Source organism: Pezoporus occidentalis, unplaced genomic scaffold, assembly GCF_034315485.1.
Source record: "Pezoporus occidentalis ecotype Australia unplaced genomic scaffold, CSIRO_AGI_Poc_V1 ctg57, whole genome shotgun sequence".
Lineage (NCBI taxonomy): Eukaryota > Metazoa > Chordata > Aves > Psittaciformes > Psittacidae > Pezoporus > Pezoporus occidentalis.
The window spans coordinates 233,489-249,213 of record NW_026915910.1 but is presented as its reverse complement, the minus strand read 5'-3'; positions in this window follow the sequence as shown (position 1 = coordinate 249,213).

Below are 15,725 nucleotides of genomic sequence, written 5' to 3'. Positions count from 1 at the left end.
AAACAGCCTTTCATCTTCTGTATATACACTCACTATAACAACATGAATTTGCACAGTCCACATTTGGCATTCCCATTGGGATGTAACTGTTGTTCTATTACATGAGTTGCAGCTCTTCCTCAAATCCAAATTTACTTACTACACAAGCAGTTTAAAAGCAAATATGCCAGAAGGGAGGGTTAAGCTCTTGGAGAGCTCCTAAATACCCTCCTCAGCCAGCCTAAGGGAATGTTGTTCTTCATTAAATGTGTGTGGGTCAGGCACATGAAAGGCAGGACAAAAGACACCCCAGTTCCTTTACAGCTATTATAGCCTTTTTTTTCCATGAGATGGGGTATATAGTTTTTGAACTCAAGCATGGTTTATGGGCCTTGATATATTTAAGCCAGCTCTGAAGCTTTCACTTCAGCTTACAACACAGCCTTGTTTACAGCTTCTACACAACTGCAGTTTGGATTGATTTAAGAACCTGAAGTTTTCTGATGGGATAGTGTGACTGTGCAGATGAGGTTTTGAAGAAAACATGACTAATAGATCTGAGGTCTCTGCAGTGACTAAGGTGCTGTGCTGGTGAAAGCCAACAAAGATTGTATAGCCTTGAAGGATTGAAACAATATGTCTGAGAGAAAAATAAAAAAAAAAAATAAAAAAAAAAGGTACAAAGGCGTTACAAGACTTAGTACCTGGGTAATGCAGACCCAACTAAATAAATATAAATTTTAAAAGTCATGAACATGGGAAACAAAATCTTTACATTTGGAATGAGGGATTCTGAGCTGATCCTTACTACTCAGAAGCAGTAGTTTTCCTTTGAAAACATCAGCTCTAGTCTCCTTAATGTAACAATCAAAACCCAGATGGAATACTAGGATGGAATTATTAAGAGTATAGTAGAGAACAAATAGAGAATGAATGATGACATACAAGCTACTGTATAATGTTGTTTTGGGTTCAGTGTCCTGCGTAGAAGGACTTGGGGGTATTGGTTGATGAGAAAATGAGCATGAGCCGGCAGTGTGCCCTCGCAGCCCCGAAAGCCAACCGTATCCTGGGCTGCATCAAAGGGAGCGTGACCAGCAGGTCGAAGGAAGTGATCCTGCCCCTCTACTCTGCTCTTGTGAGACCTCACCTGGAGCACTGTGTGCAGTTCTGGTGTCCTCAACATAAAAAGGACATGGAACTGTTGGAACAAGTCCAGAGAAGGGCCATGAGGATGATCAGGGGACTGGAGCACCTCCGGTATGAAGACAGGCTGAGAAAGTTGGGGCTGTTCAGCCTGGAGAAGAGGAGGCTGCATGGAGACCTCATAGCATCATTTCAGTTTCTGAAGGGGGGCTATAGGAATGCTGGGGAGGGACTCTTCATTAGGGACTGTAGTGATAGGACAGGGGTAACGGGTTCAAACTTAAACAGGGGAAGTTTAGATTGGATATAAGGAAGAAATTCTTTCTTGTTAGGGTGGTGAGGCACTGGAACAGGTTGCCCAGAGAGGTTGTGAATGCTCCATCCCTGACGGTGTTCAAGGCCAGGTTGGACGAAGCCTTGGGTGAGATGGTTTAGTGTGAGGTGTCCCTGCCCATGGCAGGGGGGTTGGAACTGGATGATCTTAAGGTCCTTTCCAACCCTAACTATTGTGTGATTCTATGATTCTATTTATGGTCCTTTGACTCTTTTTATTCCAGCAAGCAAAGCTTTCTCTGAGGGCAATCTTGTGTTTTTTCAGACGCAAGGCTATGGTTTAGGAATTGAGCTCTTAAGTCTTGCTAAAAATTGCCAGGTGAGTGAGTTGGGTTATAAATATGGTGACCTCAAAGATGACAGAGAGAACTGCTCTATTTCAAACAGCAGCTGTGACTGAATCATAGCATGTTGATTGTGAAATATGGGGCAGTTGGGCCAGTCTCTTCTTCTAATTTGTACCTAAAATTTGATGCTCACCTGTAATCTGTTCAGTTCCAGGTTCTGTTAGTGTGTCTTGATTCTGCATTTTGGCCAATAGCATTGGACTCAATGCCCAACACTTCTTCCTCACAAACTGTACCAGCTTCTGAAATATAACTATACTTCTGAAGTAGATAAAAATAGTCCCAAAATACAGGTTTCCAAATGTATGTTTCTGAAAGCTTCTTCATATCAGAAAAGTTTCATCACATTCTTTGTCTTTTGTTTTAATCATTTATCTCTCCAACAAATGCACTTTTTAAGAACACAAAATAGTGGATACATTTTTCTTTGTACAGTGGGTACTTCTGCTCTTGGTAAAATTCTGAATTGTGTTATATTTTTCTCAAGTTTATTATTTACACAAAGGTATTTCTAACCTTCTTGGTGAAATGCTTATCACTTTAAATCCTATGATATAAGGAAGAAATGCTTTACTGTGAGGGTGGTGAGGCACTGGAATGGGTTGCCCAGGGAAGTTGTGAATGCTCCATTCCTGGCAGTGTTCACGGTAAGGTTGGACAGAGCCTTGGGTGACATGGTTTAGCGTGGTATGTCCCTGCCCATGGCAAGGGGATGGAACTAGATGATCTTAAGGTCCTTTCCAACCCTAACTATTCTATGATTCTATGATTCTATTATATTGTAATGTATACTGGCACTATATGATGGCATTTCTCCAGGCTTGTGGTCTGGTTTGTCCACTGTAGAATTATATAACAAGACTCTGCGATGTTCATAGAATGGTTACAAAGCTGTTAAAAAGTATTGAACACCTAAGTAAGCGAGCTGGAAGATAGTTAAGTTTGGCCTTCAGCCTGGAAAAAGAGATAGTTGAGGGAACTGAGAGAGATCTCAGACTGAGGTCAATAAGGTTATGAACAGCATAGAGATCATTTAGTCACTATCTATTCCAGGGCAAAGCTGGAGAGAATTGGACATTTAAACAAGACAATTGCAGGTTCAAGGCAGTCTTCAAGTGAATGCAAAGATGTAGTGTAAATTCCTATCACAGGATGCTAAAAGTTTATGTACATTGAAGGCAAAATTAGACAAATTCATAAAAGAATTCCTTGTGGTTCTTAAATACAAACAAATCACCTCTGGTTTAGAAGGTCTTTGAAAATTACTGATCTCTGGGACAATTCTGTGGAGGCATATCACATATACTGGCTTTCCTGTCTTCTATTTTTTTCTCAGACATCCAGTTCTGATCACTACTGGAGACAAAGTTCTGGACTAGGTTGACCTTTGTTCTAATCCAGAATGGATGCTCTGTATTTTTTAATGTCTGCAGATGGATAGCAAGTAAAACTGAAGCCTTAACAACTTGATTTCAACATCATACAATGAAAGAACACAAGGCGGGGAGGAGGGGGAGTGAGAAACACCCACTGCATTGTGTAGATGTCTTCATCTGAACTATTTGTTTTGACTCTCTGTAGAGACAGTGCAGATCTAGTCAATACAGTCTATGGAGTTTAAGCTGTGATTCATCTGGTCAAAAATCATTGCCTGTTTTAAGAGGAGATGTGTTCCAAATTTGACGGATTGACTAGTTCTGAGCTGATGGAAGCTGAGAGTGATATGTTTAGACAGAGAAACTTGCACTGCAGATGACTCAGTCAGTCAACTGAACTTTGAGACCTCACAGACTGGTAAACTGAAAAGAAATGCGTGCCTAACATAACTAAGGTAACTTGGTAGCGTGACTATATGAAGATGTTAAAAAAATGGAGTATGCAATTTCGTTCAAAAGAACAAAGACATAATTACACAGATGTCTGTCTTCTCCCACAGGCATCCAGAGCTATGATAGTAAGAATAAAATCTAGCTGTTCTTAACACTCCAAAACCACAGATTTTAGCTCATACTTGCTACTATGATATGAGAGGTAACTTGAGTATCAGTAGTTATGCACTTGGAGTGGGAAGAAGGAGAAGTAATAATAATAAATTAAAAAAATTCTAATATATTTGAATAAAAAAAAAGGAACTTTATATATTTGAATAAAAAAAGGGACTTTAGATTTGTTACACCTGTAACTTTAGAAGGATATTGTTAAAGTTGATGAGCAGCACTTACTGTATTGGATAAATGGGCCTGCAGATTGTTTCCCTTCTTGAGATTCAGGAATGCAAACACTAAGTTGAAGTTATCTGTAAACTGTGTGAAATTCCTCTGTTAAGGATTTTTTCTTTCAGCAGACAGATGGATTTGACTATGCTGTTTTGCAAAGGCTTACATCATATATGGTTGATCAGACTGAATTGAGACACTGAAAACAGCAAGCCACTTTTAATCCTCTTCAACACTACAGAGCAACACACTCTCCAAGTCTCTTCTCCTTAGGAATCAAATCCAGAACGCAAATTTCACCTACAAATGCGTAGGTAGACAGAGTTAATACAACATATTTTATGTAAATTTAAGTATAAGTCAAAATAGAAATGTTTCCAGGTAAAAGAGGCTTCTTTTGGGAAAAAGGGCTAATGCTAGATTTGCTTATGGAGAATCAGGGGTATAAAAAAAACGTGTCCAAACCCAAAATAATGGATCATTTTTAAATTGTTAAGTCTGATTTATCTGAACACTCTCAAAAATGAGTATTGAAATTGTGATGATTCATTTGTGGCTGAGAAATATGTGTTGCAAATTATATTTTTTGCTTGAAAACTAAAGATAATGCTGCTTCAAAACTTCAGGTCTTTGATATACTGAAAAAATTAGAGCTACAAGCCAAGAAAGGATCTATTCTATTTGCCTGACAATGAAATAATGCGTCTAAAGCCTAGATGGCCTTACGGTCATGTCTATGTACCTACTGAAGTAAAGTAAATAATTCCATAGTAAATTAATGTAATTTTTGAGAGAATATAATTTAGCCCACTGTTTTAGCAACAAAAAAAGGGCAAAACCAAGAGAATAAATTGAAGTGATATATGCATGAAATTTTCTATGTCCTCTCCAGTATTCCCCATAATTTCCTTCCAGTCTTTTTCTGTTATACATAACACGGCAAATTCAAGCTGTATCAGTTCCATATTTAAGTTTCTTGTCCTTTAGGATCACTGCTAATTTCATGAACTTAGAACTTTTCGTTCCATAGTTTATTACTAACCTCACAACAGCTTTCAACATTGCATTTGCATACAAATATGTGATTTGAAGTTATTATCATATTAGACACAGATTTCATGCCCACAACTGTTTTACATTATAATCCACTAATCATATGGGCATGCTTAATGCAACAGGAGTGCTGTGTTGTCCCGAAGAGCAATACAGTAGTTGCACTTATGGTAAAGGAGCATAATACCTGCTCTATTCAGTTAGAAACTCCTCAATGTGACTTTCCATGAGAATATAGTGGTACTGGGTATTGATGCTGCTGTGGATCATTCAAAATATTTTTAATATTATGCACAAGCATAATGTCCCACCACCGCCTCTATTGCCCTTACATAAGTCTGTAAAGGGACCAATAAAAATCCATTAAGCTTGTTAGTTTGGACAGCTTTCAGGGAATCTTACTGCAAGTTTTGCTACTTCAGCACTTATGGGCTTCTATTAAACACAGAAATCTTTGAGCTATAAGGGTTTTACTGGAATGGCCCATTAAGTGAGAGTTTTCTAGGGGGGATTATGTCTGGGAGAAGTAGGGGAGATCAGAGTTGTAATTATACAAATGGGGTTTGCTTTCTGCATTTTGTTTTTAAAGTAAAAGTGTTTTCTGTTATCTCAAGAAGCCAAGGATTCAGGAAGCTAGTTTAAAGTATTTGACTTTAGATTATAAAAAAAAAAAAAAAAGAGAAAGAAAAAATCACCTAAGAACTGGTCTGGAAGTGCTGAATATCAGAAAAGTTATGTCTATTTAAACCAGAACTGTAGCTGTCAGGATCTCTTAGAATCAGGTATTTTCCACTTCTGCAGTGCAGAGTTAATAATACTTCCTTTTATCCTCCTGTCTATTTGGGTATTAATCTTTTTAGGGTAGGCGTAGGCTCATTTATGACCTCTGGTTTCTCATATGATTCTAAAAAAATATTAATAAGGAGAAATATGCCAGTCTGTAAGATCTTTACACTTTCTTCATTGATATTCACATTGAAGTCTGTCTTAAAAAATCATTGGATGCTCATTACAACAGCATATGGAGCTACACTTGTTCTCTCTGGCCGTTTAGTCTTGCAATTTTGCATGAGTTTTTTTTTTGGCAGTTACTGCCCTTGCATTGTGAAAGGATATTCATAAAGACTCATTGCAAGCTATTGTGAGGGTAGATTGGTTCCTCCCTATGAGGTCTAGTGAACTATTTGTTATTTCTGGGAAGGCATCAAATTCCTGAAACTGCATTGAGCAGCTCAGGGGAATATGCAGTAGTTGACTGGAATAGTAAGGCTTCACATACTTTTTTGTTTGGAAAGTAATACCTAAAATAAACAACTAAATAACTATGCTAAAATAAAACAAAAATAACATGCTAAATAACTTTAGCATGCAAAAAAATCTGGAAAATGTTTTCCACATTTAAAACCGATTATAATAATTTATATTTGGTGTTTTCAAACAGTTTAATACTTCCACATTTTGCAAAAGGAACTTGAGATTTGGTGCAACTACAGTCCTGTGGTCAGGAAGATGCCTTTTACTCTCCTCATGTCTTCAATCCATTCAGGTCTGGATGAATCATAAGCTGCCAAAAATCACTATTCCCCATCTGTGCCTTCCTCACTAGAGCTTGCTAGAGGCTGTCTGCTAAAATCCATCAGCATCCTATCAGTCCTGCCCATGCACCAACCTAGCATCTCGTTTAAGCATGCCACAAAGATAAAGCTCCAGATGGGATCATGCAAAACTGGTTCCCTTCCAGTCAGTCTTTCCTCATTTAAACAATACTGTGGGTTCATACGGAAGGGAGATTGGGCTGATAATGACAAGAGCATAAGTTCGAGTTTCACTTTTTTCAGTAAGTTTCTTCTCTTAAATCTGTGCCTTTCTCACTTCTTATTATACCTCATCTAAAATCTGCACAATCTGGAAAGTAGTCTCTAATGTGGAGCAGCCAGGATGAAGCAATGCTGTTCTGTCAAAAGAATCTGCCAAGTCTTAACGTAACAAGTCTTGAGCACTTTACTGTGTTGTCTATGCAATGAAATGGCTTGTGCATATATAACTTCATGTGCAAATTTTGAACCTTCAGGTCTGATCATCTTATTAAAAGGGACTTTTTTTTTCTCTGAGGCACAAAAGGCATGCATTGATTTATTATCTTTTCACATGCAATTGCTTGTAGGCAATTCAGAGACTTGAAGAACATTTAAAAGAGGAAAGATTTGTGCATGCAACTTTAATTTTCATATGCACTGACTGTTGAGTGCTTAATGCTGCAAATGTGGTAGCATTGATTGGAAGCTTCACCTAAAATGCAATATATTCTAGGTCTACCTATGCATGCAACTGATTGTGAATATAATACATTCCCCTTAATGGTGTCCTCTGGAAAGACAAGTCTGTATGTTACCAGTTGACAATATTTTTATAGCAGCAGAGCCAACCAACAGACAAGGTTTGTTCAGATGAAGTGAATCTGAAGAAGAAGAAATTTGAGGTGGTAGGGAGCAGAGGAAAATATTAACATGTTCAAGGGAATACACAAGATGACTCATCTCTGTCCTTTCTCTTCTGCACTTCAATGAATGTAATTCCTGCTTGCATGTGAACTTGTGTCTTGTTTTAAACTATTTAGTAAAAAGAAAGGGACCTATATTTATGCAAATGGTTTCATTTCCCATAGCATTCTATGGTGCACTGCATTATGCTGGATCTGAGAAACCACGGTAATGGGAGCTGACAGTGATAGTGGAAAAACCAAGAACCCTATGACTGATCAGAAGAGGGTGTTGCTATTCTGGGATGATCTAGCATCATCCATGCCAGTACACAGGCAATCCCTCAGTGAGATTCTGGAGGATGTTGCCTTTCAGCACAAACGTAAAATTAAGAACTTGGCTATTGATGATGGTAATTAAGAGACAATAGCACTTTTCACAGTGAGACAAAGATTTCCTGAATAAACCTGCATTTGGCCACTTGTGTTCTGCAGATAGAAGCTCCCCTACCAAATCTAATTATGGAATTCCTTCCTTTCCTACCCTGCAGCAAACTACTGTGTGTTGCTGCTACACAATACTGAACAGCTGTTCTTGTTTCATCCTACAGGCAATTGCATGTGAAAAGATAATAAATCACTACTTTCCTAATAGCAAAAACATGTATGCCTATTTCAGTCATATGAACCATGCTGGGTGAATCCACACTGCTAAATAAAAGTCTGAAAGGGAGCAAAGAGAGTCTCTGAACTCCGGTGATTTTTCCTTAATTGTTCTAACTCTCACCAAGAAGCCATGTCTTAGATTGCAGACTCCAGAGACTGCTCCTCCAAGGCAATGATGATGAAACTGCATCAGGTTTGGTGCTGTCTGCCCCACAATGTCCTTTAGCACTATCCCCACAGCCTTTGCACTTTCAAATTTCACTGTCATACAATATGCCAGAGGTTCTATTTACTTTCATGCAGTAAAAGCATTGTGCTGCTGGACTGAAACAGACATCATGTTATTTCTGACACTTGGTACTGAAAAGCACATAAAATCGTACTTATATTTTAAGGCTACACTGGGCCCAGAGATGGTCTGGGGACAAATGGTATGTGTTTAGACACTGCCAGTCTTATCAAATCAGTCCCAAGAACTGTGGCAGTGAATTATTTTAGCACTGTCCTGTGACAGTATAGCTACATCTCCCCGTCGCTACTTCTGTAACAGTAGGTAAAATGGCCCAAGTATCACTCTGACAGTAATAATAAAGCATAACTGTCCTGGGTTCAGCAGTAGCAGTCATGTTTCTCCTTCGTGGTAGCTGGTGCAGTGCTGTGTTTTGACTTCCAGCCTGGGAACAGTGCTGGTGAAACCGATGTTTTTGGTTGTTGCTAAGTGATGTTTTTCCCTGACCAAGGACTTTGTGAGGCTCATGCTCTGCCAGGGAGGAGGGGAAGCCATGGGGAAGCAGAGACGGGGCGCCTGACCCAGGCTAGCCAAGAAGGTATTCCATACCACAGCACGTCATGCCCGGGGTGGGGGGTAACTGGGAGTTACCTGGAAGGACACGGGCTTCCGGGTGGGACTCGTTTCTTGGCTGGTGGCATCGTGTTCTCTTCCCTTGTTATTTTCTCTTATCATTGTTGTTGTTGGTAGTAGCGGTGGTGGTTTGTGTTGTACATTGGTTGCTGGACTGTTCTTGTCTCAACCTGTAGGAGTTGCACCCTTTCGATCCTCCTCCCCGTTCCTCCGGGAGCGGGGAAGGGGAGAGCCCCAGTGGGGGGGGGGGGGGGGGGGTGGGCTCGATTGTTGTCAGCCCAGCACCACTCACTGGGAGTGAGTGAACAAGTTGCCTGACTGGGTTTAAACCACGACAGTTCTTTTTGGCGCCCAATGTGGGGCACGAGGGCTTGAGATAACAACAGATCTGACCGGATTAATAGTCACTCGTCACAATGCTGATTTATTGGCTCTCAAGGTTGTTCCTCTTGATCTCACAGTTTCAGTATATCATATCTTACTCCCATCCGGTATTTGCTGTATTAGTGTTTTTCAAGTGTGGGGCTTGGGCTAAGGATTTGTCTCATTGTACTTTATGGTAATGACTTGTAATACAATAGAATCATTGATCATGAAACTGATCTGGCTTATGTTCCCAGTGTGGTCACCACCTTTATACTTTGGGAGGTATATAGTAGAAGTGCTTAGCAATTACACATCTTTTTTCTCCTTCTCAGGTGCTCAACCTGTGAAGGAGACATCCTTTACAAGCACAGCAGCTTCACCACCCCCAGCGAGAAGTACAGTCGCTACTCAAACTTTGACTGTGATGAACAGCGCAGCTACCCCAGTGGCAAGTACAGCAGCTGCTCAAACTTCGACTGCAACAGACAGCGCGGTTACCCCAGCTCCAAGCACAGCAGCTGCACCACCCCCAGCAACAAGTACAGCTGCTACTCAAACCACAGTGATAATTACTGCAGCCAAAGCAGAGGACTAATTCGTACCAATATCGGTTGCCCCTGTACGCAAAAGAACAAGGAAAAAAGAGGCAAGAAGGGTGAAGCGAGATGAAGAAACAATGAATTCACCACCCGGTCCAGAATCTGATCAGGAGTCATCATCACATGACAAAGAAGAAGAAGAAGAGGTAACTTCTCAACCTCGGACCTCAACCGAGCTATGGAATATGCGAAAAGATTTTACCCATCAACCAGGGGAGCACATCATCACCTGGTTTCTCCGATGCTGGGACAATGGGGCCGATGGTCACGAACTAGAAGGTACAGAAGCCAAGCAGCTGGGATAACTTGCTAGAGAAAGGGGAATTGACAAAGCAATTGCAAGAGAGAAAAAGTCCCTCAGTCTTTGGAGGCGGCTCTTGGCATCTGTGAAAGAAAGGTTTCCATACAAGGACGATGTTATGAGTCGCTCGGCGAAGTGAACTACTATAGACAAAGGCATCCAGTCTCTGAGGGAATCAGCCGTCGTAGAGATGATCTATCACATCAAGCCGAATAACGGGGATAAACCTATAGATCCAGATGAAGTTGAATGTACACGACCCATGTGGCGAAAACTTACACAGAATGCACCGTCATCATATGCCCGTTCATTGGCAACAGTAACCTGGAATGACATAGTACCACTAACAGTAGATGAAATGGTTCATAAACTCCGAGAGTTCAAAGACAATCTCACTGCTTCCATGATCTCAGCTGTGGGAAAAGCTGTCCCAGGATCTCAAACAATTGAGGGACGATCTATCTGATTTATCCAGCTCCTCACGTGTACCAACACGCGTCTGAGCTGTTAACAAAAGGTGTCCTATTGTTCGAGAGAGGAGATACAGGAGGTATACTCCACGGAGTACCCTATGGTTTTACCTGCGGGATCACGGAGAAGACATGACAAAGTGGGATGGAAAACCTACTTCAGCTTTGGAGGAACAGGTGAGTGAACTGAAGAGGGGAGCAAGGGCCAAGACTGATCGTCCCATGAGAGCTACGGCTTCATTCTCTGGTGAGCAGTTTCCCAGATGGAGTGGAAGAGCTGATTTTACTCCAGCTCCTGTGATAATGAAGAATAATCCCTTTTACCACAACTTAAGTGTCCAATGCTGTGATGACTATTAGAGGGGCACTGCCTCCAGCCAGGTGGAGGTCGGGGACAATCAGATTTACTGGACTGTGTGGATCAGATGGCCTGGCACATCAGTCCCACAGAAGTATAAGGCTCTAGTAGATACCGGTGCACAGTGCACCCTGATGCCATCAAGCTGTCAAGAGGTGGAACCCATCTATGTTTCTGGAGTGACAGGAGGATCCCAAGAGTTGACTGTACTGGAGGCTGAAATCAGCCTGACTGGCAGGGAATGGCAAAAGCACCCCATTGTGACTGGTCCAGAGGCTCCATGCATCCTCGGCATAGACTGCCTCAAGAGAGGGTACTTCAAAGACCCAAAAGGGTACCGGTGGGCTTTTGGTGTTGCTGCTTTGGAGACTGAGGAAGTTGAGCAGCTGTCCACCTTGCCTGGTCCCTCAGAAGATCCCTCTGCTGTGGGGTTGCTGAAAGTTGAAGAACAAGTGCCAATTGCGACCACAACAGTGCACCGGTGGCAATATCGCACCAATCGAGACTCCCTGATTCCCATCCATCAGCTGATCTGTAGACTGGAGAGTCAGGGAGTGATCAGCAGGACCCGCTCGCCCTTTAATAGCCCCATATGGCCAGTGCGAAAGTCTAATGGAGAGTGGAGACTAACAGTAGACTATCGTGGCCTGAATGAAGTCGCACCACCATTAAGTGCTGCCGTATCAAACATGCTAGAACTTCAGTATGAACTAGAGTCAAAGGCAGCCAAGTGGTACGCCACGATTGATATTGCCAATGCATTTTTCTCAATTCCTTTGGCAACAGAGTGCAGGCCACAGTTTGCTTTTACTTGGAGGGGTGTCCAATTCACTTGGAACCGACTGCCCCAGTGGTGGAAACACAGCCCTACCATTTGCCATGGACTGATCCAGACTGCACTGGAACAGGGGCAAGCTCCAGAACACTTGCAATACATTGATGACATTATTGTGTGGGGCGATACAGCGGAAGAAGTCTTTGAGAAAGGGAGGAAAATAATCCAAATCCTGCTGAAAGCCGGTTTTGCCATAAAAAAGAGTAAGGTCAAGGGACCTGCACAGGAGATTCAATTTTGGGGAATAAAATGGTAAGATGGATGTAGACAGATGCCCACAGATGTGATCAACAAGATAACAGCAATGTCTCCACCAACTCATAAGAAAGAAATGCAAGCTTTCTTGGGTGCTGTGGGGTTCTGGAGAATGCACATCCCAAACTACAGTTCGATTGTAAGCCCTCTCTATCATGTGACCTGGAAGAAGAATGATTTTAAATGGGGCCCTGAGCAACAACCAACCTTTGAGCAAATTAACGAGATATAGTTCATGCAGTAGCCCTTGGACCAGTCCGGACCGGGCCAGATGTAAAAAATGTACTGTACACTACAGCTGGGGAGAACAGTCCTACCTGGAGCCTCTGGCAGAAAGCTCCAGGGGAGACTCGAGGTTGACCCCTCAGCTTTTGGAGTCGGGGATACAAAGGATCTGAGGCCAGCTATACGCCAACTGAGAAAGAGATACTGGCAGCCTATGAAGGGGTTCGAGCTGCTTCGGAAGTGATTGGCACTGAAGCACAGCTCCTCCTGGCACCCCGGTTGCCCATGCTGGGCTGGATGTTCAAAGGCAGGGTCTCCTCTACACATCATGCAACTGATGCTACATGGAGTAAATGGGCTGCACTAATTACAGAACGAACTCGAATAGGAAATCTCAGTCATCCAGGTATTCTAGAAGTCATCATGGACTGGCCAGAGGGCAAAGATTTCGGAATGTCGCCAGAGGAGGAAGCAATGCGTGCTGAAGAGGTCCCACCATATAATAAACTGTCAGAAAGTGAAAAGCAGTATGCCTTGTTTACTGATGGCTCTTGCCGTATTGTGGGAAAGCATCGGAGATGGAAGGCAGCTGTATGGAGTCCTCGACAACAAGTTGCAGAAACTGCTGAAGGAGAGGGTGAATCAAGTCAGTTTGCTGAAGTGAAAGCCATCCAGCTGGCCCTGGACATTGCTGAATGAGAAAAGTGACCAGTACTTTACCTCTATACTGACTCATGGATGGTGGCAAATGCCCTGTGGGGGTGGTTGAAGCAATGGAAGAAGAGCAATTGGCAACGCAGAGGTAAACCCATCTGGGCTACTGCACTGTGGAAAGATATTGCTGCCCGGGTGCAGAACCTGGTGGTGAAGGTACGTCATGTAGATGCCCGTGTACCCAAGAGTCGGGCCACTGAGGAACACCAGAACAACCAACAAGTGGATAAAGCAGCTAAGATTGAAGTGGCTCAGATGGACTTAGATTGGCAACATAAAGGTGAATTATTTTTGGCCCGGTGGGCCCATGACACTTCAGACCATCAGAGCAGAGACGCAACATATAGATGGGCTCGTGATCGAGGGGTAGACTTAACAATGGACACTATTGCCCAGGTTATTCATGAGTGTGAAACATGTGCTGCAATTAAACAAGCCAAGCGGTTAAAGCCTCTTTGGTATGGAGGATGATGGTTGAAGTATAAATATAGGGAGGCCTGGCAGACTGACTATATCACATTATCACTGCCGACATCCCGCCAAGGCAAGTGCCATGTGCTTACCATGGTGGAAGCAACCACCAGGTGGCTGGAAACATACACTGTGCCCCATGCCACTGCCCGGAACACTATCCTGGGCCTTGAGAAACAGATTTTGTGGTTACATGGCACTCCAGAGAAAATTGAGTCAGACAATGGGACTCATTTCTGGAATAACCTTACAGATATTTGGGCCAAAGAGCATGGCATTGAGTGGGTATATCACATCCCCAACCGTGCACCAGCCTCTGGGAAAATCGAATGGTACAATGGGCTGTTAAAAACTACACTGAGAGCAATGGGTGGGGGAACTTTCAAGCATTGGGACACATACTTACCAAAGGCCACCTGGTTGGTCAACACCAGAGGATCTGCCAACAGGGCTGGCCCAGCCCAGTCAGAACTTTTACATATTGTAGAGGGGGACAAAGTTCCCATGGTGCATATGAAGAATTCACTGGGGAAGACAGTCTGGGTTATTCCTGCTTCAGGTAAAGACAAACCCACTTGTGGGATTGCTTTTGCTCAGGGACCTGGATATACTTGGTGGGTAATGCAGGAAGATGGGGAACTCCGATGTATACCTCAAGAGGATTTGATTTTAGGGGAAAACAGCCAATGAACTTAACTGTGTGCTGTTGCCTGCTGTGTAATACTTTTATAGCTCATCAACTAGATGTCTCCAGGTCACCAGCGACTAGCCCTGACTTCCCTCCAACCATCATCCCAACAGAGAATGAACTTTGATAGAACTGGATGAGTTCCACAGTAAAGGAGCGACCAGCATCAGCAGGCAACGATCCAATACTGCACACAGCCTTTCCTGCCCTGAAAGATTGTTACAAGAGATGGAACCTGACATTATGGACCGAATGGACTCGTCAGCATTATAGGGATTGGTCCATGCACTAAGAAAATGATTTTTTTCTCTTGGTTTGTATGTATATGGATGTATATATGTGGGAGAGCGATGGTGCATTGAAAATGTGGGATCTGAGCATGACATGCATGGTATGGAATAAGGGGTGAATAATGTCCTGGGTTCAGCAGTAGCAGTCATGTTTCTCCTTCATGGTAGCTGGTGTAGTGCTGTGTTTTGACTTCCAGCCTGGGAACAGTGTTGGTGAAACCGATGTTTTCAGTTGTTGCTAAGTGATGTTTACCCTGACCAAGGACTTTGTGAGGCTCATGCTCTGCCAGGGAGGAGGGGAAGCTGTGAGGAAGCAGAGATGGGGCGCCTGACCCAGGCTAGCCAAGGAGGTATTCCACACCACAGCACGTCATGCCCGGGGTGGGGGGTAACTGGGAGTTACCCGGAAGGACATGGGCTTCCGGGTGGGACTCGTTTCTTGGCCGGTGGTATCGTATTCTCTTCCCTTGTTATTTTCTCTTATCATTGTTGTTGTTGGTAGTAGCGGTGGTGATTTGTGTTGTACAGTGGTTGCTGGACTGTTCTTGTCTCAACCCGTAGGAGTTGCACCCTTTCGATCCTCCTGCCCGTTCCTCCGGGAGGGGGGAAGGGAAGAGCCCCGATGGGGGGGGGGGGGTGGGACCTCGATTGTTGTCAGCCCAGCACCACTCACTGGGAGTGAGTGAACAAGTTGCCTGACTGGGTTTAAACCACGACAATAACTCACATCCATAAGTCTAAACTCACTTAAAGAATCATAGAACAGTTTGGGTTGGAAGGGGCCTCAATGATTATTTAGTTTCAACCCCCCTGCCATGGGCAGGGACACTCACTCCTGGAGATGAGGAGAAAGTGCAAGCGGCAGTCTTTCCAAAGATCCTTCCCCTCCTCCCAGGGGCCATGACTTTCTCCCACGGTTCCTTACTTTTCTACTTATCCACATCCAAAAATTGTTTGAGAGTTTTAGGTAGCCAAGATTGTTAAAGTCTCTTCACAACAGTCCTTACAGTCTGACCATGCAGATATTTGTGGGGTAGTCCCTAAGCCTAGGCACTTCAAGGCACTTTTGTGT